General features: G+C 39.0%; 1 protein-coding gene and 1 long non-coding RNA gene across 9 annotated transcripts in view; one reads left to right on the top strand and one right to left on the bottom strand.

Annotated features, from left to right (window-relative positions):
• Nucleotides 1–25,084, top strand: part of MSI2 (musashi RNA binding protein 2) — a 518,635-nt gene that overhangs the window by 258,505 nt on the left and 235,046 nt on the right. The gene's annotated exons all lie outside the window — the stretch shown is intronic.
• LOC141513631 (uncharacterized) lies at nucleotides 89–24,228 on the bottom strand. Its single transcript, XR_012475841.1, has 4 exons — nucleotides 24,010–24,228; nucleotides 10,472–10,551; nucleotides 1,243–1,413; nucleotides 89–159 (listed from the first exon to the last, which is right to left on the bottom strand). It is a non-coding gene; the product is annotated as an uncharacterized LOC141513631 (long non-coding RNA).

Below are 25,084 nucleotides of genomic sequence, written 5' to 3'. Positions count from 1 at the left end.
TAAGGAAAAAAAAACAAACAGCATAGACTCTAGGTTAAGAGACTCTGGACCAAATGATCATCAGAAGCATTTCCAATTAAGGATCCAGATTTATTTATACCCTCCAGAAATACTGACTTGTCGCAAGAAACATTGACTGGTCTGGGGCTCCAGTGTTTCCTTTAAAAAAAAAACAGACCAAAAAAATCCAACTTGTTTTAGGTTCCAGTTTGAGATTTGGACAAAATAAATCAACAAAAATTGTCAAATTTCTCATCCTCCACTCCTATGTACCCAATGAATGACTAAGTGCTAATTAAGACCCTTTCCACCTTATTTTATGCATTAACAGTAATAATAATAATTAATAAGAACTAGCATTTATGTAACCCTTTAAAGTTTGCAAAACACTTTACTTTATTTCACCCTTTCCAAACCCCTAGGAAGTAGATGTTATTATCATCATCCCAATTTTTCAGATGAGGAAACTGAGGCTGGGAGAGGTTTAAGTGAGTCGCTCTGGGTTTCACAGCAAATAAGTTATCTGAGGCTGGATTTGAAATCATACCTTCCCTTGCTCTATCCACAGCACCACCTAGTGGTGTCAGTAAGATTGCCATTATGATAGTTTTGCTGGGCTTCTTGTGCCTGTCCTCTCGCACTATTCTAGAGATGACAGATTGATTGTCCCTAAAGCTCAATTTTTATCATGCTGCTTCCTGGCTCATAAACTATCAATGTCACCCCAGTGTTTATACAAGTGAGCCCCTAATCTTTAGCCTAGACTTCAAGTACCTTACAGTTCAGTCACCATCTACCACAATTTTCCTTACTTTATAATATTTATCTTCTATGCCAGTTTGATTAGTCTAGATCCGATTTAAGACTCCTACAAGTTAAAGTTAGGGGGAAAAACAAAATCGTTCAGTTCATAAAATCATTCACTCATTTTCCATTAATTGTTGAAATGTTAGACATCATTATCATAATCATTATTAGATGATATCTCCTAACCTGAGCATCTGAGGTAGATCTGCAAAAAAGATCAAGGAGTAGAAGGTTAAAAAAGTCTTCTGTACCCCAGAGTTACTGATTCAAATTCTCCCTTGAAAGGAGTAAATCTCAGCTCTTTCTTAGAAGAGACAGGAGGTAGGCAAAGGGGGAAGAGTAGTTCAATGTAGTTAAATGAAAGTGTGATTCCAACTGAAAAGGGGTAGAATCATTTTTCTAGCAGGAGTAGAGCACAGTAGACACATTTCCCACCTTTTTTTCCTTCATGGGATTTCCCTAGAGGGGGAAAATCCCTTGGATCATTCTTAGGAAGAAGAATCTCAGCCTTTTATACAGTCCCCTTCTCCATGGGCACTTCAGAGCTGTCATTTTGAGGGGTGATTCCAGGCAAACTATGTCAACTCTGAGTCTCAGCTTCTTCATCTGTAAAATGAGAAGGTTGGACACAGTGTCTTTTAGAGAGCCCCCCCCCCCCCGGTGCCATATATATGAACTTGTAATCACAGCTATAGGGCTGAATGGATGTTGTGGAACCTAATATTATACAGAGGACTAAACTGAGGTCTTGAGAGTTAATAGTAATTTGTCTAAGATCAATGGAAAATAGCAGAGGAGGAATGGTTACCTGAGCTCTCCATCTCCAACTACAATACTTCTACCTCTTATGTCTATCCAGTTATACTATTATGATAAATTCCCACCCCAGAAATCACTGCTGTCGATGTGAGTTCAAATGTTTAAAGATACAAATATTTTTTTTTCCTTGAAAAAGTCTTCAAAGATAGTTTTAAGTCTGTGGTTTTAAAGTGGTAGTATTATTACTATACTTGGTATGATAATGATTTTACATGCATGATCAGATGACTTTATTGAAATATTGAAAACTAAGGCTGGTGGGATTCTCTTTAGCACAGAGCTTGTGATGACCCATATTGCATGCAAGCCATTTCTAGAGCAAAGAGTTTTCTTGGATTCATTGGGAATGCCAGCAGGAACAGTCCAGGATCTAGTTGTTGATGATGAAAATGGAAGTTTGTTGCTCCTTAAAATGAATCAAATGGAATAATGTTACCAACATTGAAATCTGCTCCTTGTCAGGGGACCAAAGGAAGAAAGATGAATCTTTGGGGGCTCATCCAGAGTGCTCTTTTTCTTTACCATGAGTTAAGTTGACTTGACATAGGAACTGCAAAAGATCACTGAACTTAAAGGTCTAGTAATTTTCATTTTGCAACTAACTCTTCCTTTCTTCCTTCCCTTAACAAATGTTCCTTTTGGTTGCTCTAATTTGTATAATCAAATTATTCTCCTTTTAGTCCCTTAGTATCCAAACCAATGTCTTTTCCATTTGTCTTGGATTGCAGGTTGGAGAAAAGATTCCACTTCTATCTTTTTCCCTTGAGTTCTACCCCTTAGCCTTTCCATTAAGGTTCTAGGTTTAGTGGTATACAGAATGCTAATAGCACTTCAGCAGCCTGAAAGAAAGAGTGCTTTTTTTGTTTGTTTGTTTGTTTGTTTTTTAGTTTTTGCAAGGCAACAGGGTTGAGTGGGTTGCCCAAGGCCACACAGCTAGGTAATTATTAAGTGTCTGAGACAGGATTTGAACCCTGACTACAGGGCTGGTGCTCTATCCACTGCGCCACCTAGCTGCCCCAGAAAGAGTGGTTTCTTTATTTTTTTTTATTTTTTATTTTTTTAGGTTTTTGCAAGGCAAATGGGGTTAAGTGGCTTGCCCAAGGCCACACAGCTAGGTAATTATTAAGTGTCTGAGACCGGATTTGAACCCAGGTACTCCTGACTCCAGGGCAGGTGCTTTATCCACTAAGTCACCTAGCCACCCCAAGAGTGGTTTCTTTAAAGAACATGAAGAACATTGAAAAATAGCAGATTTTATGACAATACTTTTAGATAGCATTTGCTCGGCTCAGCACTTCAGTAGATTTCCAAAGTCTATTAGGTAGCAAATACATTTGTGACTTTTGAATCATAAGGTTGATTTGAAAAATTGGCAACTAATGACTTACAACTGGAATAAATGTCTCATAATTGGACCATGGAATGAAACTTTTGTGTACATGAACATGCATGCCCCGAATTCTTGGTATTGCTTGTCATTTCAATCAAGAATCTAATTTCCGTTCCCCCACCCCCAACTAGGGGCAAAGACAAGAGTTCAAATCTGTCACTACTCATTTCTCAGTCTTAGCTATATTTTGAAAGGGATGATTTTTGAAAGGCTCCTGCCTGGAATTTCTCCCTGCTGGTGTTTGAAAGGCCAGAGCTAGAGAAGTCCTGAAAAATTAATGGGGTCTCCATAGGTTCTTTACACCCTAGGCTAACCTCTCCTCTCCTCTCCCCACCAGTGGTGGCCAGTGAAAAGTTGAAGCATTATAGCTGCCCAGCAGTTGGTCTTTTGTATGCAAATATGACCTAAAGTATGCCTGGAAGTCAGTGGTATATTGTTGCTGGCTAGGGGGAGATTTCAAACAGACATACAGGCTTTTAAAATATTCCAGACATATATTGAAAATGTCAACAGCAGGTTTTGCCCACATACTCTTTGCTGTTCTCCCTTTTCCCTGCTCCCTCCCCACTCCAGCCACAAAATATAATCAGAAAGCTGGTAAATAATTTTTTAAAGTGTCTCAAAGGATTTTTAGATTACAAAAGAGAGTTCCTTCTCTAGTTTGGAATAAGGGGGGTTGGCAGGAGGAGAAGAAACACTGTTGGAGTTGATTTTTTTTTCAAGATTTTCTAAAATATTCAAGACCATCCCAGTGGATCCTGGACTCATAACTGTCTGTATTTTCCCCATTATGTGAGAGTCCTTTTTTTTATTGAATTTTTTTCAGTTAACTGGTTGCCAACATTTGGGGCCAGCTTTTAAATTAAAATCATGCTCGAGATATTGGGCTGAAGTTAGGCTGTCTTTGGTATATTTAGTGGAACTGGAAGCTGGAAGGGTCTGTTGAGATCAGAGCTCAGTTATTGACCCAGCTTTGGCTTTCTATCCTCTTCTCCCCTATCTCTATAGTTTAAAGTGAAGTATGGGTTGCTCCTGTTACTTTCTGCAGGCAAGCACTGCTCCATGGTCATCTGGGGAGGGATGGTGAAGGTCAATGCATTAGAATCTTTGTTTGGAAAGTGATGAAGCTGGACCCAATGACCTCTAAAATTTTTTCATCTTTCAGTCCATAATCCTATGATTTCTTTGTGCCTTGTACTCATTTAGAAGATGAAGGGATTGGACTTGACCTCTAAGGTCTCTTTCAGTTTTAACTCTATGAATCTGTGAGTCTTTGTACCTCAATTTTCTCAACTAGAAAACAAAAAACAAATTGAACTTATTGACCTCTAAGCCCCTTCAGGCTTTTAACTGATCAGATTTTGAAAGTAACTTTATCAAAGAGTATGACAAAAGTAACCACATCTACCCTCTTAGACCAAGCCAACTTTGCCCAGTCCCCCAGCACTCCAAGGGAAGTATCTTCCAGGGTCTAGAGTGGACAGAAAAGTTCTCCTCCAGATGATTAGGTTGTGCTTATGCAAGCTTGTCCAATACAGGCTCAGAGCACTTGGAATAAGAAACCAAAAACTGGATCCTAATTTCTTGGGTTTTTCTTTTTTAGAAGATTTAGACTGCCATTGAGAACTGCTGTCTGGTTGTCTAATGTTATTGTGCTCTCTTTGAGATCCCAAGACTTCCCAAGTGTTTTTTTTTCTGAAACAAGAGATATGATACAGGAATCTGGTGCCAAAAAATTATAGGCTGTCACCAAGTTTTAGTGCTATTAAAGCTTAGAACCTGCATTAAGACTTTTGGGGACATCCTGGATAATATCAGTAACAATCCTGTCTTTCATGGGCACAAATGTCACTATTGACCTCTCTAATTCAAGAAGGATATTCAAATTCTCTAAGTTGCTTGGCAGTTGCCAATACAAAATAATTAAATGGGGAGAATCAGAAGGGTCTCAAGTAGAAGGTGGCATTCTAATAAGAGGAGGTGAAGAAAGAGTGAATTCTATCTAGGAATATCTCTGCAAAGGCATGGAGATGGGAAATGGGGTGTGAAGGGTAAGCAAAAGTAAAAGAGTCATTCTGATTTAACTCCACAGTCTGAAAAAAAAGCATTAATTAATGTTTAAGGTAGGTTAAGTCCAGGTGGTGAAGGGAATTATTTGTCCTCAAGAGGAATTTGTATTTGATTCGCTATAGAATAGACAGCCCCTGGTGTTTATTGAGCAGTTTATGGAGCACCCCTGTGTTCTATCAGCTAAGATAACCAACCCATTCAAGGGACTGTTAAAGTCCAGCAAGCTGGCTGAGAGAATGGCCACCTCCCTATAGACAGAGGTGAATAGAAACCCGGCTCCCACTGTCGATCTTGCCATTGACAGGAGCTGTGCTGTTTTCCCCTGGATGCTGAGAGAATTAAATCGATTTAGAGCTTATGGGATTTGAAAACACTGTGCCCTGGCTATCTTTACATGAAGAACTTTCAGATGTTGTGCATTTGAAGAGGGTCTCCAGGCTAATCTGAAAGACTGCTTTAAGATGCTCTTGCTGCCTTTTGAAGAGAGCACCTGCATTACATTGAGGGTGATGAGAACAGGGAAAATGGTTATTCTAGCCTCTTACTCCAGGGCTCAGATTGGACATGGTGTGATAATACTTAGTCTCCTTAGATGACTGACCAGTTGTGCCTTGAAGGGCTGAAACTTGTGGCAAGCTCTTTTTCTTCTCTACTTTTTTGGTGAATTCAGAGATCTCTCTAAATAATACTTCTTTTCTCCTTTGAAGGCATAAATATTTCCTCTTCCCCTGGTTTGCAAGTTCTCTTCAGGCATGACCATGGGTGCCTAGGAGAGACTTTTGGCTTCCACTGAGGCTTGGAAGTTAGTTTCTGCTTTGAAGAGAGACCAGTTTCAAGTTGCCTTTGCCCTCGTTTGGTTGCTGGGAGGGTAGTGAGCTGGTCTCTGGGTTTGGAGAGTTAAAGGTTTTCTAGAATAAGGGCCCTTCGCTTCTATCCTTGGACAGGGCCTCCTTGTAGCTGCTTGCATCCTAATCCCTCACCGGAGAGAGCTCCTTTGTGCACTCTGAAAGGGAAGGCATTCCATGCTTTTTTACTAACAGAGCAAGCACAGGCCATGTTTGTGTGGCACCAGAAAACCTCTTAGGGGAGACCAACCCTTGGCCTTCCAAAATAATGAAAGGAGGGCCAGACTTTCTCCCTCCTTTGAAAACACTGAGTCTTTTCACTTTAAAAAACCCTTAAAAAAAGGAGGCGAGGGCCATGAACTGTAAGCATCAAGGATTTTTTAAACTAAACAAGAAAACCAATTATTTTTCTAACTGTTTTACTCCTTCAAATCTCTCCCTGTAATGGAGATTTAGAATCCATCACTGTTGGGCTATTATTTCTGTGTAAACAGTGTCATGCCCTATTGCACCAAGCAAACAGTCAATTTTTTCCATTACGCTTAGGAGAAAACAACGAGGGTGCTGAGTCGATGATCTCAAGGAGCATATTTTAGCTGATGGAGGAGCATGTGACTGAGGGTCTGGTAGCAGAAAAGGGTTAAAACCTACATAGACTCTGAATTACCCAGAAAGGACTAGTCTTCATCAGGGTCATTAACCTTGAACTCTTAGATCTAGGAACCTGCTTCAGGGGGAGAGGGCTGGTCTTTTCATGATGAGAGGAATGAGGAAGAAGGAGAAAGGAAGGGAATAAGCATTTATATGGTGCCTGTTCAGTGCCTTTTTATAAATATCTCATCTGATCGTTACATCAGCCCTGTGAGGTACCTGCTATTATTATCCTCATTTTAACAGATGAGACCCCCTAGTTCTGCCCCAGGATGCTGTGGCACTCACTATTCAGAGGATCACTCTGCCTGGACCTACATCTTGTTTACCTAACCTGCTATTGCTCCTACTTTTTGACTAGTTAGGCACCATTGTTGATTTGTCCTTGGAACGTGTTGTAATAAACCTCTCCCCTTGTGCTTCTAGAGATACCTGCTATTGTTTCATGATCCATGTTCTAGTTTCCCTCTTGTACTTGGCTGAAGCATTGGGATTTGCAGAGAATGAGTGGTGATGCTATTTATGGGTTGTGTGTGTGCCTTGGAATGGTCCTCTCTATAAGAGGCTTTGCCCTGAAGGCTCATGATGAGATTAGCTGATGGGTACTGATGAGAGTGGTTCCAGAACTTTACCTTTGCTGTTGCTAGACCTTGGAATCTTCCTCCTTTACTTTAGTTGCTTTTTGTAGCGTGATGGTTAGTGTACTGGCCTTGGAGTCAGGAAGATCTGAATTTGAATCCTGCCTCAGACACATGTTAGCTGTGTGAACTTGGGAAAGTCGCTTAACTTCATTTAGCCTTAGTTTGCTCATCTACAAAATGGGGATAATAATGTCATCTACCTCAGAGGAGGTTGGGGAGGATCAAATGAGATAAAATATTTACAGTACAAATGTTCATTATTGTTTAAAATGTATGGATTTTAAGAAGTATATAAAGCCAGGTAGTAGCTCACTTATGTTCATTCTCTCTCTCTCTCTCTCTCTCTCTCTCTCTCTCTCTCTCTCTCCCCCCTATACACACATATGCATATAATGCATCTATATGCAGAGAAAGAATATAAACTTCTACTGAATTCTACACGTTTTTACACTCCTTTTTCCTAAGACACATGCTTTAAAATGAAAAGTATAAAGACATTTCCAAGAATCATTCTATAAATGTTCAACTAATTTCAAAGGGTTAATTATATTTTGATGACTGCTACCATATCACTCCCTTTGAAATTTATGTACGCAGTAGCAAAGTTTGAAATGTTGACTCTTCTGAGGAAAAAATTATCTTTTAGCTCTGAATCTTGGGCTCCTATGAAACTGTTGGTGCTAAGATTGTTGTGAATCTTAATCCCATATTCTGTTTGTCAGCCCGTACCGTCTTGCTTCCGTGGGACTTTTCCCTTCATTAGCTTTTTAAAAATTCCCACATGGACACTATTTAGCATCTAGTTTCCTGTCAAACAGTTTAACTTTAAATGTCCTTTGAAGTCAACCAGCAGGCTTCACTCCCCTGCCATAGGCAAGGGGCCTCCAAGCAGTAAGGATTGAGGGTTTCTTGGGAATTCTTATATGTGTTTGGTCTGTAATACATAAAATACACACATACACACATATTCATGGATGTATATATAACTCATTCCCAATTGGGAGATTTATTTCAAGTAACAAATGCTTCTGGTTAGCTTCTGTATGGATCGAGTCCAGCCCCAAATCATTGCCATGAGTAAAATTCATTGACAGCAAAAGGAAATGAAAACAAACGTTCCCTGACATGGGGCATTTCCGTCTGGGGGCCTCTGGGATTTCTCCTCCTCTATTAAAATATCCACCAAATTACATGGAGTGGAACTTGGCAGCTACGGGCCAGTGGAAGCCTGTAGCACTTTAATTGTTTCAGGAGAGAGGGGTCCAGATGAAGTACCATTGGAAAAATCATTCTCCTTCCCCTGCCCCTTTGCCCACAGCCCCTCCCTTCCTCTATCAAACCCTGGTGAAGATCTAGGTGGATCTATGCTCCCCCCCACAGACCAACAAACACTCAAGGACTAAGTTCTGGACTGAAGCATCTAGATCATATGGGGAAAGAGTGTGTTGCCTTAAGCATCATCTTCTTTCTACTTTTTGGGAAGCTGCCCCTCTAGGGGTAGGAGTGGAGAGTGTTGACAGCTGAAAATCCAACATTCTTGAGACTGAAAGCCTTACATTCTTGAGACAGTCTTAAGCTTCAGGCTTAGTCCTGGGCAGACAAATTCTGAATGTGGTTTTGATCAAAGACATTAGGTCGGAAATAACTGGAACTTATGAAACTGAGTTTTTGCTCTCCATTTCTTCTTCCCTCTTCCCATCATCTTCCTTCTCCTCTTCCTCTTCTTGTTTTTTCCTTCTTCCTTCTTTACCTCCTTTTTTCTTTTTCTTCTCTTTTTTTTTCTTTTTCTTTCCTCTATGATTTCTCCTACAAATGAATTAACTTTAGGGCGTCATAATTCACAATTGAGCCTGACAATGAGATGCAATCCTTCCTTGAAATGTAACAGGTAATATTTGGGAGCTCTGATGATTTATACCATGGTTTGCAGGATAGCTTCCTCAAAGCAAGTGCAGTCCTTTCTGAGGCCCTGTTGCCCCTTAACAAGGTTTAAAAAAAAAAAGTCATGCACAATTCTTTCTTTCCCCTTGAGCTTCATCTCCAGACTCCTAAGCACATGTGCCCCCTGATGCTCTGGGGGAATCCTACCCTACTGAAATGGTTATTAAGACAGAGCAGGGGAAAAGGCTGATTGATGGTCTTGACTTTTCAAGTCCCAAATGCCAAAGCTATCCTAGTGGACATAGTCTTTGCCCATTATAGGCTGTGATGCTTGGGGTAGATGTCAGCACTTTGGACTGGCTTTATTGTGAGCCCAGAAGAAAAGGGAGGAAGGAAGTGAAACTGAGGGAATTCTATTAGATACCCTCAGTTCCTGTCACTTATCCTTGCAAGCATCTTTATTTTGTGGCCAGAAATAAGAAGGTTGTTTCTTTGGTTTGTTTTTGCCTAAGAAACTGTATGTGTTTCTGGAAAACCAAGGCTTGCTGTGTGTGTGTGTGTGTATGCATGAATGAATGAATACATGCATCTAAACTTGTAGTGCAGGTTTTCCAGAGAAGGCTGCCTATCAGCCTCAAGGGGTTTGAGGTTCTTTTTTATTTGTTTTCCATTTTTAAGTGTATTCTCTATTATTTCTTCTTTTCTAACACCCTCCTCTGTTTCCTATCTTTTCCAACCCTTGGTCCTTTTTTTAAGAATATTCAACAAGGAATATGACACGAGAATGCATTCTTTTTCCACTCTGCTAAAGTTGGTGGACTGTGGGTGTAGAATATCGTATATAGTGTCAGACATGGTTAATGTGTTCGTTGGTTCTGCTGAGCTGCTTTTTTTTTTTTTTAGTCTTTATTACGAGGGGCAACTTAGTGGATAGAGGACAAAGGAAGGCTATATTTAGAAATGAAGGTGATGCAAAAATGCAAGATATCAATAAAAATGTTTTACAAAAGTATTTTAACAAATAAAATATGCTAAAGGAAGATCTTCCTTCCTCTTCCTTCCCTCCCTACTCCAAACTATAAACCAAAGATCAGAACTGTTTCTGTTTTCTCACCAGCCCTACATAATGGGATGCAATCTTTGTATTCTGTACGACCTTCAGTCCACATAGGAAAGAGTTTAGCCAGCATCATTTTTCGTTTTTGAGGGGAGAGTGGGCATTGTATAAAACAGCTGCCTGACACCATATATAAGGGGAACTGCCTTGATACAGCTGTTTCCACTTTACCATTAGATGTCAGTGGGGGATGAGGAAAGGGGAGAGGAGACACAGGACTGAAAAATCAGTGAAAACAAGGCTCTGTTACCTCTTTTATAGCGATAAGGTATCTTAAACATCAGGCTGCAACTGTATGGACCTCCTATCAGTTCTGAGGTTTCTCAGGAGCTGGGAGAGAGGAGAGAGAGAGAAGGTAGTTTGGGGCAGAGTGCAGGAGAACCCTTCAGAAGTACACCTGGCTCTCTTCTTTGCTTTGTAGAGTAAGGAGGGGCTGATTCAAGAGTCCTGGGTTCCCACTCTTCTGCACTTCTCTACATATGCCATATGCTCCCCCACAATAAGGCTTGGAAGTCAAATGACTTGTAGAAGAAATGACATCCCTTTTTTTTTTTTAAATCCTACTTGCTAAGGCTTGTTTAAAAAAAGGATTACTTGAGGCTCTGACCTGAGCAGGGGAGTGTCCGCTTAAAGAATGATCACTCAGCAGACCTTGGGATCTTGAGAAACCTAAGTTGGTTTTTACTCAAAGATTCCCCTGACTCACCCACCTTTTTTCCATTGATAAGATACAGTTCTTCCCCATGGTGATTTAATAAAATACTGTCTGGATTCTTGGATTTTCCTTTCTTTGCCTTTCTTTTCACCTTTGTTTCTGGAATTTTTTCTGTGTGTTAAAGCTTTCCCCCACCTTTACTCTATTTCTATATGGGATCCCATTTTAATCAGTGTTGCAGAAGAGAAGATAAACTTACTTATTTTTTAAAATATGCTTTATTTATTTATTCCTTTTGTCTTTATATCAATCATTTTGCATTCCCTTCTAGACTAACCTCCCCCTTGTGGAAAAAAAAAGCAAAAAAATCCCAACTAGAAACCTTATCCAGCAACATATATAGTATTTAATAAGAATAATATATTAATAATAGCATTTATATAATTAGTGTTTTAAGGTTTGTAGAGAGCTTCACAAACATTTCCTCATTTGAGTTTTATAATAGTTCTTGGAAGGAAGTATTATTATTATTACAGCTTTACAGCTGAGGAAACTGAGGCAAGAAAGAGACTAAATGTCTCAGAGCTGGAAACTTCTTTTGTCCCTTCATTGATTTTCCCATTACTCAGAGTTCAATCTTTTAGTCATTTTTTTAAATTTACCTTATTGTAGTAATTATTTTATATTCATTTGATCATGCTTATTTTATTTTGCCTCAGTTCAAATAAATCTTCCCATGTTTCTCTGAATTCTTTATTTTCATTATTTATTATGACTCTATGATAATGTTCTATTATATTCACTGACCATATTTCTTTTTTTTGGAAATTCAGATTACTTTATGTCTTGATTTTTTTATATCAAATGTAAAGATAGTTTTCAGTATTCATTTTTTTTTATTTTAAGGCGATGGGGTTAAGTGGCTTACCCAAGGCCACACAGCTAGGCAGTTATTAAGTGTCTGAGGCTGGATTTGAACTCAGGTACTCCTGACTCCAGGGCTGGTGTTCTATTCACTGTGCCACCTAGCCACCCCCAACATTCATTTTTGTGAGATTTAGAGTTCTGAATTTTTCTCACTCTCTCCCTTCCCTTCCCTTACCCCAAGAAAGCAAGCAATCTAAAATAGATTATACATGTATAATCATGTCAAATATATCTCTACACTGGTCATGTTGTGAAAAAAAATTCAGAACAAAAGGGAAAATCACAAGAAAGAAAAAAACAAAAAAAATTAATAAGTGAAAATAATTTACTTTGATCTGCATTCAGATTCTATGATTCTTTCTCTGGATGTGGATGGCATTTTCCATCATAAATCTTTGATCACTGTGTCACTGAGAAGAGCTAAGTCTACCATAGTTAATTTTCACACTCAGAGGTTCTTAAAAACTATTTCAATACCATTGGTTTCCTTTGTAATAGTACATATCTTATTTAGTTTTAAATTTTCATTTCTTTATTTAAAATATTTGGAGAAAAGTGTTGGTAGACTTCATCAGTATTCCAAAGGGTCCGTGATGCAAAAAAATTAAAAAGTAAAACTAGTGTTTTAGGATGATTTCCACAGAAAATTTCTTGGGTTATAAAACTCCTTTTTGCTGTTGTTATTCAGTCATTTCAGTCACATTCAACTCTTTGTGACCTGATTTGGGGTTTTCTTGGCAAAGATGCTAGAATGGTTTGCCATTTCCTTCTCCAGCTCATTTTAGAAAACTGAAGAAACTGCGTTTACAGGATTAAATGACTCAGGAAATGTCTGAGGCCAGATTTGGACTGAGAAAGATGTATCTTCCTGACTCCAGGCCACCATGCCATTTTGGGGAGGGCAGGAGAGCAACTGAGCCCATCCTACACTTTATTCACTGTACCACCAAGTTGCCCCCTAGGAAATCCCTAGGGAATCTGAACTCCCTCATTTGTAAATTCTTCATAATGTTTTTTGCAACTTATCACATCTTTGGAAGTCCTTAGGTAGTTCCATATGCACAATGTCTTGTCTCTACATCTAGGTTATAAGATTCATGATGATGGGAGGACCATTCTTCCTACTCTCTGTATCCTACTCAGCATTGAGTAATGCCTTGTGGAGGTACTAATATTGAGTGCCTATTCAACTTTCTGATTGAATGAAACTTCCTATGAAAAAGAAGGATGTGATTAACAAAAACAAAACAAAAACAAAAAAAAACTCAAGAAAACTTCAGTTTAATTTTTAAATATACAAAAGAAAGCTCAGTTCAAGTAACCAGTCACTACTTTCTCTAACCCTTTGCTCTATTCCAGCATTTTTAGACCAAAAAGAACCTTTCTTTACTCCATGCCTGCCTTGTGGTTCTTCCATCTCATAGATTCCCTATCTGCCTTCAGAGCTCAGCCTAAGACCCATCTTCAACTTGAGCCCTCTCCTGATCTCCCAGCAGCTACTGCCTTCCTCAACTAAAAAAAATCACCATTTATCTGCTTTTCATCTATCTAATAATAGACATTTTATCTCTCCAGTAGAATGTAAACCCCTTGAAGGCAAGAATGTTTTACTTTGGTCTTTGTATTCCCAGCTCTTAGAATAATGACTGATTGCAGTATCATTTCTGTATTATCAATCAACAAGATGAGCTCACTTCATTGGGTACTGCATATCTGTTCAGGCTAAGACTTCCATCAAGTTAGAGAAAAGGTAGGAGCTTCATTGGACTTTCCTGAGATCTCCTATTGTCTGTCATCACTTAGCAGATGCATGATGAGAGTACAAGTTTACACAAAGGGTGCTGCATTTGAAAGCTTATCTCTGCTGCTCACTACCCTATCACCTACTTTACCTATCTGTCCCTCAGTTTCCTCCACTGTAAAATAACAGATGGCTCTGTAAAAGTTCCCTTCTTACTCTGAATCAGCAATCCAATGACCCTTCTTCACACTTCCCATCAGGAAGATCCCTCCTATTGGGACTCCTCCATATGACTGAGTGGCAGGTGGTCTCAGATCTGTAGGGTAGCTGTTTATTTTGAAATCTAAAGAGATAAACACAACCCATGTGAGCTACAAGGCATTTCAGTCGCCAGGATGGGATTTTTCTTTCTATCTTTCTCTTTTTTTTTTTAAACCACCACTGAGATGAAGCTTCCTCCAGACACAACTTATCGTTAATAGATTCAGTCTGGCAGCTCCACCGAACTGACTGCAAAGGAGGCAGGCTGCTCCTGAGTACTTGACACTGCTGATCAGAAGTGGTCTTCATTTTGATGTCCCAGTACTGCTTTGCATCTGTTCTCTGAAAATGGCCTTGATCAAACACCCAAGTCATTAAACTGAAACAGGGCCCTCATCATTCCCTCTCTTTCTTTTACTTTTCTTTGTCAGTGTAAGAAAGTGAACTGATGTCTGTTCCTACAGAAAAAAAATAAAATTTTCTAGAGATTACCCCCCTCAACTACCAGACCTTCCCCATTTTAACCTTGCCCCCCCCCCCCTACATTTCCAGATTTGACTTATATTTGTATTGTTACTTGAGAAAAGTTAAAAATGGACTTTGGTTAACCAGGACTGCTATCCCTGAAGAAAGCCTAGCTGTGTTAATCCAGAGATCCTTCTTCCCCAGAAGGTTCAAGCCACCTCCCCAAATCCATTGATCTTGGTAAGGTGACCTTGCTTCACTTTACTATGGGCATTAGAATCTATGTTATCTCCTTTAGGAGTCCCTGCCTATTGGAGAGGTTGGAAGTGTAACTTATAAACCTCTCCTACTAGACTTTTTTTTTTAAAAGTACTACTAAGAGTGGGGATTTATAAGTACCATCAAGATATAAGTGTATAGAAATACAAGATACACACTTTGATTGTGCAGTACTTACAAGTATTTTCTATAAACCCCATGAGAGAGGATCCACTTCAGCTTCTCAAAGGCTATGCCAGTAGAATCAAAGTGTCAGCAGGTCCTACTAAGGCTTGGAAGGCTTGGAATTGGGCCCCAAGATGGATTATAGCGCTAGCTTCAAGAAATCAGCCTAAATAATGTGGAGAGTGACTTTTCTCCAGGAGGTTGGCACCCTGTATTGAATTATTTGAGCCACAGAAACTTGTATCAATCACCTACTAAGGTATGGAGGGGATTCTAATCCAGTCTCAGCAGATACCATTTAGGAAAGCAATCTTTGTGGAGATGCATCTTGGCCACTGATCCTATAGATATGGTTGCAATAAGGAAGATCTGGAGGGAAAATGTTTTATCCATCAAAGTCCTGACAAATAATCCATCATCAGAAATGGACATTAGAAGAAATAACATTTAAAAAAACTCAGTACCATCTACTTGGCTGCTACACCCTAAGAATTGGGGGACTTTTCTCCCTGCCTTGCAGTTGAAACATTCTATGCTTTATCTCCCTCTTATAGAATACAAGCATAGCGCTTTACATATTGCAAACATTTAATAAATGTTTTTTATTCATTTGTTCACTCTGATTCAGAGGAGGGAGCAGTCACACAAAAGAAAGTATAAACTTTCTGAAATACTACAGATGTGATGAATATGTGTGGGAAGTACTTGGAACTTCTTGAAAGAAAGAGATCATGCTTCCTTCTCTTCAGAAGTGAAAAGAATGACCAGATCCCATCCTGGTCTCCTTAGCAGTTTCAACAGCCAAAGAAAAGCCTCTCACCCCTTCTCCACTCAACTCATCTTTAGCCCTTCTTGCTCCCAATTCCTCTGAGATACCTCAAGGAATCATGTCTGAAGGATGCACAGATACTCAAGGCCTTTTTTCTACTGATTTTTGATCATATAACTGATCATCCACTGAAGGCATTTCAAGCAGCAGCACCTCATTTTGGATGCAATCCCATAGCAACTTCCTTTGTGAAAGGGAAAGTGCCATGCTGGGGAATGCATATTCATGTGCTATATTCCCCACTGGCCAAAGAGCCAGGAATGGGCAAAGCAGAACTTTAGACCAACGCAACTTGAACTAAATCTTGTGGAGAATTCCCTTCCACCTTCCTAGAACATCTTAAGAGTATAGCCTGCTAAGGAGGTGGGGAGAAGAGGAAGAGAACTGCAGCTGAATCTTTCGTTTTCATTTATTAAGCACCAACTGTGTCTAATACACTGTATTTAGACCCCAAGAATATAAAGACTAAATTTAAGTACCTTAGGGTACTTCCACTCTACTGGTAAGGCAATTAAGGTACATAAGTTAGAGACATGGGAGAATTGAATGATGTCTAGACTCTAGGATGGTTGATATTCCCTTTCACTTGTGAATTGCTTTTTAAAATCACTGTATAAATGCTAGCTGTTACAATTAGAAATATAGATTAGGGACTTGGTCTTTCTGGCTCTCGGAGGCCAGCTCTGTTATCTACTAACTATAGTATCTCTAGTCTTGTTGTTGTTGTTTTAAGCCATATTAAGATGGTTCCTCCATCTATATCTTTGAATGTCATTTCACTTAGTAGGGCCTCTAGAATTCATAAGTATAAAATATCATAGCTTCCTTCCTCCAAGGAAGTAAGATAATGGTCACATGAGCTATTTCATCCAAAAATCACTAAGATGAAAGGGGGCTGTTTTAAGAAACAGGAAATCAGGTTTCTACTTTCAGATCTTCTGATTTGCTTTCTGACCTTGGGTCTGGGTTTTCATATCTGAAAAGTGAGGGGGTTTAATCGGATGATCTCTGAAATTCACTGAAATCTAAACTACACTTTTATATAAAGGGCAGCTTCTTTTAGCCTTGTTAAAAACTTTCTTGAAGGCAGTCATGATTTACTCAGTTTACCCTTGAAAATGGAAAGGAATATTAATTTTAAACAGAATTCTCCATCGGGATCTAGAACCCCAGCTTCCTAGTAAATATGCCTTAGGGCAAGTAGGTAACAGATAAGTTGCTGGACCTTAAGTCCTTGATTTTTTAATTTAAATCTGCCCTGAGATACTTAAGAGATGTTTGACCCAGGTTAAGTCACTTAACCCTGTTTGCTTCAGTTTCCTTATCTATAAAATGAGCTGGAGCAGTATCTTTGCTAAGAAAACCCTGAATGAGGTCACAAAGAGTCAGACACCACTGAAAAGACTGAACCATAGCTGTGCTTTGGGAAGTTATACAGTGTTGTCTGGACCATTCACCACAGGGGTGTCTCTTTTTCTCCATCCTATTTTGTTTTTTGATTGTTCTTGAGTTAAACGTCAAATAGATTGGGTCTTTCAGAAATGCCCATTCTTCATCTCAATCTCATGTGGTTTCCTCTGACTTTGTATGCATCTAACTTAACTCTTCCATTATTCTTGTCTAGTCTTTGTTTTATTCTACAGTCATATCTCCTCCAGCTCCCCCAATCAACAACCAGTCAAAATTGTCAATGATGTATCTTGAGGCTCTTTGTATTTGACTGACTAATGAGCTTTCTTCTGTCTCCATACAACAGTCAACTTAATTATTTGTTTGTTGAGAAGTTTTAATCATGCCCAACTCTATGACCTCATTTGGGGTTTTCTAGTAGAGATCCTGCCTTTTAAGTGACTTGACCAGAGTCACACAACTAAGAAGTGTCTGGGACTGAATTTGAACACAGAAAGATGAATATTCCTGCATATTTGGCACCTTGTGCACTATGGCACCTCCTAAACTGCCCTTCTTAAGTAGTTGCAGTATTGGGTAGGTAGCCAGAGTTGGGAAGAATCTTTGATTGAAACACTCATTTCAACTATGTGATCCTGAGCAAGTCACTCAACTAATCAGTTTCTGCTTCTCTCTTTGTCTCTGTCTCTGTCTCTCTCTCTTTCTCTCTCTCTCTCTTCTTTTCTTCCTTCATCTCTCCACCCCCACCATCCCAAGAACTTAGGTAATATATTCAGGCCTTTGAGATGGGAATTAGTTGAGCAGGACTTAACAGGTCTCCATCTGCCCAACTCCTGGCTGAGATTCAGACCTCAGTGTCAGCGATGATGCCATTCTAGTGAAGAAAAAGGGAAAGTTTTAAAGTAACATAAAAAATTTGATATTCTCTGAATGGATACATGATGTCCTTTCAACCAACTTGTCTTTACAGCAATTTCCTGAAACTTATGCAGGTAGAAATCTGCCCTTATAAATTTGGGGTCTTCTAGCTCCCCTCCCCATTCTCTCCATTCTAGAATTCTGAGGGTGCCTGGCAGAAGTATTAGAAGTTGACATGTGCTAAATACTACTAAGGATATGTTTGCTTGGTCCCATCTACCGAAGAAACATCCCTGGCTCTCTACAAGTATCTATCAAGAGATGGAGCCATATACCTGCATGCTAAATAATTCTCAAAGGGTAGAAGCAACATATCCATAGAGGCAAAACAACCACCAGTCTAGGATTTTGTCAGGTCATCATAGCCAGCAAAATAGTAAAGAATGTGCAAGACACAGTAAACTCCCCCCAACACTTTTGCAGTTGTAGATTTATTGTGATTGTGTTCTGTGGTTCACTCAATCTCTAACCCAGACAGTTTTCCTTTTTCTGCTCTTTGCAACTCCTTATGACCAAAAACTTTGGGGTTCTAAGCAATAGGGCATTGAAGTTGGTATTTATGTATAATTCATTGTTTCTCTAGTGCCTTTTCTTAGAAAACCAGAAAGAAACAGTTGTCAGTGTCAGGAGCTTCTTTTTTTCTCTAGTTGGTAATGTGTGTTAAATGGAAATATCAGTTCTGTAGAAAAGCACCGAATCAAGATAATCTGTAACCTATTCTATCCAAATAAATAAGTTGGCAAATAAGTCTCCTTGCTTTTGTATTGTCTTCATAAATATTCTTTAAATTGAGACTGAGTGACAAGTTGTTTCTGCCATAGATGGGATCACTGATGACATTGAAAGAGTCTTTTTAAGACACGTTTTCTACTACAATTGTCATTGAAACTATACTCAGCCCTTCCCCCCTCCTTTCCTTTGCTAGTAACAAGGTCTCTTTGGGGAATTTTTAAAGTGACAATTGGTAGATTGAAAATGGTGATATTTCTTCCACATAATACTACTGAATGCCACTCAGCTCTTCCTTGATTGGCTCTGAATTTCCCTAAGAAGCAAAAACATTTCTGTTTGAAAAACATAAAGCTTATTGGAGACCATATTCATCTTGATCCCTCTCCGCTCCCCTCCCACCCTCCTCCCATTTACAGAAAGGGGGGGGGTAGGTAGGGAAGAAGAGGCAGCTGTAATGGGATTTGACCTCAAGGGAACACAACTACCATCAAAATCAATCTATACCTTTCTGCTTGAGCAGGGAGTTTTATATGCTTATTAGATTCTCAAATGTTATTCAGCTTGATTGCAGTCTTTATACAAAGGAGTTAAGACATGGGTAGGAAAGATAATAGAACTATAAATTGCAAGACAGGTTCTTATGAAATCAGTAAATTATTCATTTAATAGTTCGCTCCTTGTTAATTTCCATGTTGCTATGGCATCTCAAAATGGAGGCATATGGGTCATCCTGCCCAGCCAGGGCCCTCTCACAGACTCTGCGGTTCCTTGTGGAAGACAGATAATGCTTTACGTACAACCTTCAGCCACATGATAAATTGCCTCTTTATCTGGTGTCGTCCAGAGAGATCCACTGCAGAGAACTGAAAGAGATATCTCATGGTGGCTAAGGTTTTTTGGAAGGAAACCAAACATCTCCCCATATTTGAGTCAGAATCTGTTTAAGCAAGCATTGTCTCAGTGTTACTTCCTTGTCTCCCAAGATACAGGAACCACTGTGGACTTCTAAGCTAACTTTGGCATCTACTTTCTGGTTAAAACCTAGTTTCATTTATTATTTTGATAGGCCAAGAAAGCTGCCTGGGGAGACCTTGATTCCTTCCCAAACTCTCCCCTACTTCCTCAAAGGCCTTGTCTTTACTTGGCTTTTTTTCCCCCATTGTTGGTTTTTCCCTGCCTTTTAAATTTGCCAACCTAAGGGAAACAGATTCCTTGGAGTTCTCTGGGAATGGAATGTCCTAAAAACCTGTCAACTGTGCCCATTGGTTTGTAATGATCCTTTGGGGTACCTCCTTCTTGGTGGCAGTGATTGTCTGACCAGTGGTGAATTGTTGAGTTTGTTTGCTTTTAGAAAGTTAGACACATTCCTAAGATTCATTGACTACATGGTGTTTGAAGGATTCAGCAGTTCTTTTTGTCACTTTGATTGATAGGGTGGTTTTTCATACTTCCTGTGTCAGAAGTCACTGAATAGAAAGCATTTTTTGAGAAAATATGGTTGTGTGTGCTGATATGTGTTTGCTTCTCAGCTTTGTTACTGAAATAGCTTTGTGGAAGGTGATTTATAATTTAGGATTACTCAGGATTGCTTAGAGGGATTGTCCAAGTCCTCTCATTTTATAGATGAAGAAACCGAACCTGGGTATTATGACTTATCTAGGGTCACACAACTAGTAAGTGACAGATGCAGATGCAGGATTTTAACCAAGGTTATTTGGACTCCTTACTATTCATCCTACTGAACCATATTAGGTACTCCTAAATGACTAAGTTCAATTGCCATTCCTCAGTCTTGATCTTCTTGACTCTATTATTTAGGAGTACCTCCTTCCTAAATTACCCTTCTCCTGTGGCTCATCAGACATGGCATTGGCTCTCTGACCATTCTTTCTCTTTTCTTCACCAGTAATTTCTCTGTCATCTCTTACTCTCTGAATGTCTGCATTTGTTAAAGTTCTGACCCTCACTTTCTTTAGTTTGTTCTATAACCTCTCTGCTTGATGATCTCATGGGCTTTCTTGGATGATTCCTTGGGGGATTCCTGAAATCCTTCCCCTAGTTCCTGCAAATCTCTAATGCTTTCTAGTCCTGTATTTCCAAGTGAATGTTGAGCATATCTTTCTAAATGTCTTATTATATGGCAAAACTCTTCATGTCTAAAATAAAATTGATCATCTCCCCTCCCAACTATTTCTTCTTTCCAATTCCAGTTTTTCTATCAATGGCACTGTTGTTTCCCTTGTATACTTTTTCTTGTTTTATTTTTTGACTTGGAATATCCCCATTATGGCCTGTAAAAATACTTCTCAGTTCAAGGCTCATTTCTGCCCTTTCCTAGTTTTCTCAGATGGAAAAATCTCTCTCTCTCTCCTCTGAACAACTACATTACACGCTTTATCTTATGGTCCTTACTATCAGGTTGAACATGTATCCTCCCATATTACTCTAACCATAACAAAGATTTCTTTAATATTTGTTGAGTGAATTTGTTTCCAACAAATGTTTTCCACAGTTCAGCAGTGCACACTACCAAACTTTGCATATAGGCAGTTTACATATTAGCCATAGACTTGGGAGATATGACCTGGACCTCTGTTGTCTAGTACATCATGGCCCTTTTAACTCTGCCTTCCCAATTAAGAACATTTGTTTTTGTTCTGTCATTTTTCAATTTGTTCAACTCTGTGACCCTGTTTGGGGTTTTCTTTGCAAAAATATTGCAGTGGTTTGTCATTTGCTACTCCAGCTCATTTGACAGATGAAGAACCTGAAAATAGAGCTAAGTGATTTTCCCAGAGTCACAAAGCTAGCAAATGTCTTGAGGCCGTATTTGAACTCAACACTTTCTGACTCTAGACTTGACACTCTATCCTCTACATCTCCTAGCAACCTGTGTTAAGATCATAAGTATATATATATATATATATATATATATATATATATAATGGATTTCTTTAGATTTAAATTTGAGCGGTCAGGAGATTTCTCACACTGGATCAGTCATTATCTATCTATCTATCTGTCTGTCTGTCTGTCTGTCTGTGTCTATCTACATAGGCTTAGCCATATGAGATCACATTAAAAAGGACTGAATTTAGAGGCAGCTATATTGACGATGGAGGGGGGGGTTAGATTTCTATTAAAAATCTAAATTTACTTTTTTTTCCACCCTCTGCCTGTATCTAAGTTTTTGCATGTTTCCTCTGTCACTAGATTGTAAGTTCCTTGAAATAAGGGATTGTTTTTTGACTTTCTATATATTCCTTTCTATATATTACAGTGCTTAGGATGGTGTCTGGCCCATAATTAGTCAGGTCGGCAAACATTAATTATTCACCTACTCTGTGCTAGGTTTTAGTTATGCACTTGGGATACCAAAAATAATAGTAATACAAGTAATGATTTTAATAATAAATAGCATGAAACAGTCTCTGACCACTTTAAGCCATTTCCATTTGATCGGCAGCTAACATGTAAGTGACTATGATCCATACAGCAAGAAGAAATTTGCCAGTTAAACTGGAAATCATCTCAAAGGGAAGGCACTAGAATAAAGGAGAACCAGGAAAGGCTTCTTGAAGAAGGTGAGATTTTAGTTGAGTCTTGTCAGAGACTAGGGAATTCTAATAAAGCTGATGGATTGAAGCATAAAACCCCACTTTTGACATTAAGAAAAATATTCACAGACCTCTTTCCTCCTGGAATAAGTGTTTGGACCATTAGTACCTACTGATTTTTTTATAGGAATTAGAGCAGGGAAAGGGGAAGGGAATAACTGTTGTACACTGCAACTACGGGCCAGACAGGATGCTTAGCCCTTTTCAAAAATAGTATTTAATTTGCTCTTCACAATGATTCTGAGAATCAGGTAACATTATTTTCCTCATTTTACAGTTGGAGAACTTGAGGCAAGTAGAAGTAAAGTGACTTGCCCAGGAAAATACATCCAATAAGTTGTCTGAGACCAGATTTCAACTCAGTCTTCCTAATTCCAGGCCCAGCATTATATCCACTTTACTACCTAGCTACTTCTAAAGACTTTCTAATCCAATTTCCTTATTTTAGGAAACTGAGACCCATAGATAAGAAGTGACTTACCCAAGTCAAACACAGGTGGTATGTTTCAGAAGTGAGATTTGACCCCAGCATTCTCTGATTTCACTTGACTGTGCCAGCTAATGTCCTTACTCTGAGGAAATGTGATGACAGAAAGCTACTACAAATTCAGTAATGTTTTTAAATAAATCTGTATTTTATTCATCACTGTGATACTCACATTTGAGAATTCGTAATACATTTATATTTGTTCAGTCTATAGGAGGCCCATTTTATCAATAAAGGTAGAAATGAAAATGCTTACAGAGTGTGTATGGATTCAAGGTTCTCCTCCAAGAAGTCCTGCCAAGGTCACAAGCCACAGACTGGGGACCTTTGCCATTGTAATGAAATTTATAAATCCTAATGAATAACCTCACCTGGACGATGGTGGTTCCTGGGAGGAGAGATGTAGATTTTGGGTGTTTGATCACTATAGCAGTAGTCTTCAACCTGTGTGCCTTGGATCCTGGCTGGGCTTTTTGGAGGCAACCCTGAATCTATATCAGAGCAAACCCTTCACCCCCACCCTTTGCTTCCCATAGTTAGGCAATCTGTCCCCTCAGCCTTTTGAATGCTGCTCAGTTCCCTGGCCGACCATCCTGCTGGGCTGAGGAGCTAGTTCCCTTGATCACATCCCAAGAATGCACTGTCAGCCCCTCATTTGCACTGCCTCTGAAATGAGTTTTTTTCCATTGATGCAAATTACTTTCTGACTTTGAAAATCCATGTGGGTGGGAACAGTGTTCTGACCTGCCCAGTTCAGAAAGGAGAAACATCAGAGCAATCTTTTCTCCTGGCATATGCAGACAGTACCCTACTTCTAATCAACAGGTTCACAACTATTTGTCTGAGGACGAGAAATGAATTTATAAAAGGTTCTCTGAGCAAGCTAGAATTAGATCACAGTTATTGCCTCCTTTTCAGTTCAGTTCATTTGAATGAGATAAATATTCTTTTTCTAGGGGAACTGGGAGAAAGAGGATAAAATAAAACTTTGTTGGAGAATAGCATAGCTCAGAGACTCTGGACAAGTCATCCAATCTCTCTAGGTCTCAGTTCCCACATCTATAAAATGAGTTCAAATTCAGTGATTTCTAAGGGTACCTTTAGTTTCTAAATCTATGATTCTTTCTTGAGAATATCCTGAATTGACATTTGATTCTGTTTTCAGAAATGGATGCTTCTATATATGTATTTATTTGCCTTTAGTATCCAACTCCCTCCCTTTTCTTCTAGATCCCCTCCTCTCTCGGGTGCTTACCCATACTGTTGATGGCCTAGAACCCATAGCATTCTGACCAGACTTACCTTCCTTAAGCTTGAATCATACCTCCTTCTATCTACAACATTTCTTTGTCTTGTGTTCCGTTCCTTTTAGATATTACCATGTTTTCTGATAAGCTGACTTATAATATGGTTGTTAATGATTTATGAAAGTTTAAAGGGTTACATTTTCCAGAGTTACTTGCATTCCAGCAATGAAATCCAGGTCTGTTCTTAAAAACTCCTGTAATATTTACAGTTGGTTACCTATGACCTCAGAGGCCATTTTAGAATCCTTTCACATGCATCCTTTCTTTTTATTCAGCTTAGAACAGGAGTTTTTAACCTGTGGATTTACATACAGATTATAGTAGATCCACAAACTTGGATGAGGGAAAAATATAATTGCATCTTGATTTTTATTAACTTCTAACTGAAATTTAGCAATTATTTTGATTAAGATTTTTTTTAATATTCTGAGACAATCTTTGAACTAGACTGCAGCATCCTTGAGGCAGGGACTCATTTCACATTTTTGTTTTGTATCTTCTTTTGAACATATTTATATTTTGGAAATGTGGGGCATTTTGGTTATGGGCTTGTTTAGGAGAAATCTTTTGGAGAAGGAAGCTTTGAAAGCAGATGATTACCCCCCACTGTTTCCTGTACAACAGGGACCAGCCTGGATCCCAACCAAACCATTCCTCTGGTGTGGATTGTTCTTATCCACAATACCATGTACTTCATAAAGAGAGATCAATGATTTAAAGCTGAAAAAAAGCTTCAGAAACTTCAAGTTCAATCTCCTTGTTTTATCAATGTGGATATGAAGACTAATGTGTAAGAATTTGGTCCCATAATACTTGGTGAAAGACTCAGGATTTGAACAGAGGTTCCTTAGACTCCAGATTCGGTTTTCTCTGTACTCCATCATTATGCATCTTGTCTTTTTGTCTATCATTCTGGTATTGTCTGTTCCTATTGCCTCCACTCTGTCTTGGAGTATAATTTCTGAGAAGATGGGCAGTCTCAGAGCTCCTGGTTCAGCTTGCCTTCTGTTATTGTCCATCATTCTGGGGAGGTTAAATTAGAACACACTATTTCATTTGCTTTCCTGGTC

This window comes from Macrotis lagotis, chromosome 2, assembly GCF_037893015.1.
Source record: "Macrotis lagotis isolate mMagLag1 chromosome 2, bilby.v1.9.chrom.fasta, whole genome shotgun sequence".
In the NCBI taxonomy this organism is placed as follows: Eukaryota; Metazoa; Chordata; class Mammalia; order Peramelemorphia; family Peramelidae; genus Macrotis; species Macrotis lagotis.
The sequence above is the reverse complement of the archived record's forward strand: the minus strand, read 5'-3'. Positions and strand labels throughout refer to the sequence as shown.